This window comes from Prionailurus viverrinus, chromosome B3, assembly GCF_022837055.1.
Source record: "Prionailurus viverrinus isolate Anna chromosome B3, UM_Priviv_1.0, whole genome shotgun sequence".
NCBI classification, from domain to species: domain Eukaryota; kingdom Metazoa; phylum Chordata; class Mammalia; order Carnivora; family Felidae; genus Prionailurus; species Prionailurus viverrinus.
The window spans coordinates 36,868,948-36,874,947 of record NC_062566.1 but is presented as its reverse complement, the minus strand read 5'-3'; positions in this window follow the sequence as shown (position 1 = coordinate 36,874,947).

Here is a 6,000-nt window from a genome sequence, read left to right as displayed (position 1 = left end):
ATATATTACCGAACCAAAAATGGACTAGTGTAATAAAAATAATGAGAGACAGATATTTTGTTTTACAATCACCGTTGGGCAGCGCTGCAAAATCAGCATTGGATCAATAACTGGCCTTGTGAAAGAAAGAAACTAAAAGAAACTGAGGTGTAGGAAGTAAAATATCCAATTTTAAAACATGACTCATAGAACCAGTAGGTCTTCAGGCTACAAATGCTCCCCATCATTAAATGTTCCAGTAGCATTGCCCTGGTGAGCGTGGGAAGGGCTGTGAGAATGTTTTCTAAATCCATTTTTTAAAAAAAGTAAAAGCGGTAATTAAAGTTGACTTGGGCCGCGTGATTACGTTGGTTTGTCAGTTGCGTGTACTCTCAGCGGGAGCCCTGGCTCCCTCAACACCACGGATGTCCTCTAGGGGGCGATCCCAGGAGGCACGCAAAAGCCCCTGAGTTGCTCTGCACAGGCGGCCAGGGAGAATTCGTCTAGCAGAGCTTTTACAAAGGCGAGAAGAAGAAACATTGTACAAAGAATCCAGTGTGGGAAGGACACTTCGAAAACATATTTCTCAAGTCCTTTATTTTTAAAAAGGAGGATGAAACCCGGAGTGGTTGCTGATGGTCACACAGACTTTTAAACATCAAGTCTGGAAAATGCCGCCTTGCTGCAGTGCGAGGTGTGTGGAGAGTGACTTTTCAAGCCCCATCTAGCTGAGTTCGGATCCCTCTTCCTTCCCCCTTGCGTCCCCCTCGGCCCCCTGCCACCCAGTTTTCACCACTTACTTAAATGTGTGACCTTGGGCCAGTTACTTAAGCTTCCTGAGCCCTTTTCATTATCTGTTTAATGAACGGAAGAAACGGTATTATGTACCTTTAGGACCTTCCTCACGTCTCGTGCATTGTTGGTTCTCAGTAAGTTTCTGTAGCCTGAATGAATAGGTCCTTCCTCTAGCCCTCTAAAAGGCAATGGTTGCGCTGCTGGAATAAGTCTTTACTGATGACATTTTAGGCAGTATCTTAAGGGCTTTCTCATACTGGGAAAGCAGACTGTGGGAGGGGAAGGAAAGGAGAGTTTGGGGTGGTAGCCCCATTCCAGTTGGAGTGAAAAGCTCCTCTGTGAAGCAGGAGCAGCCCCGGTGACCACCTTGCTCCCCTGCCAACATCTGGGCACCTGCATATCTATCAGCCAGAGGTCTTCAGAGCTCCCAGGTCCTGACATTCTTTGCCGGAAAAGCGGGGGCCCTCGTGAAGGACAGTCCCATTCCCCTTGTCCCAGTTCCTGCCTCCTCTCCCCCGGTGCTCTGACAAATGGCCCTGTCTGGTTGTTTCAAGTAATACTGATCAAAGCATTTTATGAGAAGTGCTGTTTATGCCCAGCTACACAATGATTATGCATATCATCAAACACACCAGAGTAACATGGTGATAAAGCTTATTTTGGTTGCATTATGAAATTGAGGTCGTGTTTTCTCAGTCTTTATAATGTATATGGCACAAATTTGTTTAAAAAATTAGGTGGTAGGTTATTCTCACAATTCTTTCCTTGGGGGAGAATCAAGGCAGGGATGGGGTTAATATATGCTTTTTTCATTAAAAAATATTGCTACAATACAATACACAAAATATGGAAAATAAAGAAAACTCCCATACTTACATCATTCAGTTGCTGTTAATATGTTTCAGTGGGTTTTTAAAACACTTTTAAAATGAGCTTTTTAACAATTTTTTCTTTAATTTTTTCAATGTTTATTTATTTTTGAGAGAGAGAGAGAGAGTGAGACAGAGACAGAGCGCAAGCCGGGGAGGGGCAGTGAGAGGGAGACACAGAATTCCAAGCAGGCTCTAGGCTCTGAGCTGTTAGCACAGAGCCCTAAGCTGGGGCTCGAACTCAAGAACCATGAGGTCATGACCTGAGCCAAAGTTGGATGCCTAACTGACTGAGCCACTCAGGAACCCCTCAATGTACTTTGTACAACGTTGTAGTCATGGTAACATTTCTGATTTTAAAAATTTGGCCTCCTCCAGAAAAAAAAAGGGGGTGCCTGAGTGGCTCAGTCAGTTAAGCTGCCAACTCTTGATCTCGGCTCTGGTCATGATCTCATGGCTTGTGGGTTCAAGTCCTGCGTCTCTCTCAAATAAAAATTTGGCCTCCTCAGTGCCTAGCAGTGATATTCACTCATCAAACATTTCCCAAATGCCTACTTTGTGCCTGGCAGTGGGGCACAAAAATGAATTACACAGGGTCCTTGCTAGGATATTGTTCCATCTCCTCTCACAGTATCTTCAGCTTATGTATCTGCTAAATGGTCCTATTCATAGAGGGTGGGGACTCTGGGAAGGATAGCACACTGATGGATTAAAGGCAGGTAGGGGAATGTATGTGGTAATAGCAAGGAACAGCAAAGAGCCTGGTGTGGCCAGAGAAATAGGTGCTCCGGTCAGCACTTGCTAAGTGAAGGACTTATCCCAGCGTGCAGTGCACACACTTAAGTTTAGTCCTTGGAGTTCAAAGTGGCTCTCAAATCACAACTCCTTCTGCCTCCTTTATTCCAGGTTTTAAAAAATGTTATCTGTGCAGATGTTATCCTCTTCAAAATGAAACCAGTTTTTAAAGAACTCATTCCTCCCACCGTCCTTTATCCTTGCTTTCCATTTCACTGAGAAACCTGTCTATGTCCTTGAGTTTTCCTCTTCTGGGTCACTTACATGGGTCTCTTCTTGGTCTGATTTCCCCAGTGCCTAGAATTGTACCTGGTTTAATTCAGTGTTCAATCAAAAATCTCTTGAATGACTGAATGAATGTCCCTTTGTGAGTTTCATCAATCCTTTTGACATCCCCCCCTTCCTTTAGCCTTTCCATCTGTCATACCCATGCCAGTTTTATTTACTTGTTTTTTAAAATTGTATTTATTTTTGAGAGAGACAGAGACAGAAAGAATGTAAGCGGGGGAGGGGCAGAGAGAAAGGGAGGGAGAAAATCCCAAGCAGACTCCCTGCTGTTAGCGCAGAGCCTGATGTGGGGCTGGAGCAGGTGAACCCGTGAGCTCATGACCTGAGCTGAAACCAAGAGTTGGACGCTTAACTGACTGAGCCACCCAGGCACCCCCAGTTTCATTTACTTGTGTGGGGTGTGTGTGTGTGTGTGTGTGTGTGTGTGTGTGTGTGTTAATCCACATGAGTTACTGTCAGTTTTTCATTTACTCTGTTCCTTTCCCTGGGAGAGGTGCCAGGTGCTACCTCCCAGGGGTGTCTCGTTACACACCAGCCTCCTTTGGACTTTAAGAGGCTGGAGATCTTTTAGGGAAGGAGGGAGAGAATGACTGCCTGCCTTCCTACCACTCAAAAAAGCAAGCTGATCCAGCCAAAACTCTCATGCCTTGGACCTTCCCCAACTTCACCTCAAGATTCCATCTGAGGATGAATCTAGATACCATTTGCACGTTACCAATAGGAATGAGAAGCTGCAAGTCAAGCAAGAAGTAAATAAGGGTTCCAATTTGAGAATAGAACAAGCAAGATTCGTACTTTCTAGTCAAATCCAGATTTGGTGGTGACACCTTCATCATACCACACCAAAATGCCTTTATGAGGCTATTATAGAGAAACAGGATAAAAACCCTGAACTAGGGGTGAAGAGACCTGGGCTCTCCTTCTGATGATTTGATATCCTACACATTGTACACACTCTTGGACTCTTTAGGTCTCATTTCCTCATCTGTAAAAGGGTGGGTTGGATTAGATGATCCCCAAAAGTCATTCAGGTGCCAAATCCCAGTCCAAGATTGTAACTCCAAGGGAAAGGCTGCCACGTGACATTCACTTCCTCCAACAATGAGTGTTTTGCAAACTAGTGTCACCACCACCCCCAATCCCACAACACTGCCCTGTCACAGGGACCTAGATTTTATACAGGCTGGTGGAGGTGGTGCCTGGAAGGAAACAGATCACCTCATTCAAGGGAGCTCAGCCCTGGGAAAAGCTGATGGCCTTGCCCAAATTCTCGGGAGACTGAAATGCATCAGAACGCCCACTTAATGTGTACTGAGAACCACAGCTGCCAAGCAGAGAATATCGCTCTGTTCCCACCCTACCCTTTCCACCCTACACTATACCCTGTCCCCCCATCACCCTTTCCAGGATGACGCTCTTAGGAACCAGGGTAAGATCAGAAGGCTGTTGGGCAAGGTGAATGTCTCCATGATAGCATAGGTTCTCTGGTACTCCAGAGTCTTGCCCTCCTGGGCCTCTGTTCCCAGTGCCAGGGACACACTGGCCAAGATCCTTTGAAAATGCTCTTTCTCCATGCTCCAAGCTGTCGTTCCTATTCTCCAGTTACCCAGGCTCACATGAATGTATGGAGATGGCTTTGGGAAGGGTCTCTTGTCGGTGCTCATGTATCATAAATGAGACTGGAGGGGCTGATTTCCTGGGCAGTGTATGACCTCTTGGGTTGGGAAGGGAGTGGCACACCTCCTCCAAGGCCTGGAGTCAGCTTCAGGCCACAGGCCTTTCTTTAGAATCATTTGGTCTTTGCCATCCCCTCTGTAACCAGACCTAGTTTGCAACCAACTTATCTTTATCTTCCGGTGCAAATATTCTAGTAGCCTTCTTCCCAGATAGCCACTCCAGGGGGTCCTTGGCAAAAGTTAGGGCTTGAAAAATGTGCAGAGGATGAAGTTGGTGACTCATGTCAAAGCCAAGGCTCTATCCATCAAGTCGCTGTACTCAAGGGCTAAACATTTATTGAGAACCTACTATATGCAACCCCCCGGGGCCATGATAAATGTGCAGATGAATGAGGAAGGGGTAGTTCTTGCATCCCAGGAATGCAGTTTCTAATTGTGATCTGGGGCGAACATAAAGGATTCTATTCCAAAGCAGACTGAAATAAGTGAGATCTCTAAAGTACAAGCAGTGTCATGGGAACTGGATGGAGAGAGATCAATTCACACTGTGTGTGTGAGAGAGGGAGGGGTGGGGGAGGGGAAAAGGAAGAAAGGAAGAAGAGAAGGGATGACAGAAAGAGAAAAAATATGACTAAGATGGGTACTGGGAAGAATTTTTCTAGAAGATGGGCTTTGTGTTGTGTCTTAGATCTCCCACAGGCTGCAGTAACATGGGCAGAGGAGGCAGCTTGAGTGAGAAGCCAGGGCGAGAGTGCTCAGAATCTCATTAGCAATCAGGCCAGTGTGGGGGTGTAGAGAGAAGCCAGGCAGGTGAATCAGGACCTTGATGCCAGAGGAGGGTCTAGCTTGCTTCTGGGAGCAGTGGGGGAGCTGCCGGAAGCTTCTGACAGAGCACAGGCAGGAAGAGATGACCAAAGTTTGCAGTGAGAACTGGCCGTGGGAGGTAGAGATGAGGCCATTGTGGTTCCTCCCTTCTTTGGCCACCGCCTGCTGCTAGGCCAGGCCCTCAGTGCGGGATAGAAAGAGGAGGATTGCTTCCAGCAGTGGGAGCTCCCTATCTTAGCACAGGCTGAGCATAAGGCCCCTACAGGCCTGTGGGAGAGATTCAGAGGAGGAAGTGGCCTGATTTGGGGGCGTGGGGTGGCTGTAGGAAACTCAGAAGGTCCCGAGGCAGGAGGAGGTGGTGGACATGGGCAGGGGGGATGGAAAGGAAACACATTCTGGAACATGGTGAAGAAGTCTTTTCAACTCAGCCAAAGCAAAATAATAGCCTTCACCCCCTACAAAATCAGGCTCATTTCTGGCTTTGAAAATCTTGCTTTTTTAAAAGTTTATTTATTTATTTTGAGAGAGAGAGAACAATCACAAGTGGGAGAGGGGCAGAGAGAGGAGAAGGAGAGAATCCCAAGCAGGATCCGCACTGTCAGCAAAGAACCTGACATGGGGCTGGAACCCTCGAACCTCGAGATTCTGACCTGCGCCGAAGTCAGGTGTTCAATGGACTGAGCCACCCAGGCGACCCTGAAAATCTTTTTTAAGGAAGTGCAGATGAATTTTTCTTCTAAGTGCAATAAAAACTCAGTGAAATTAAGAGCACA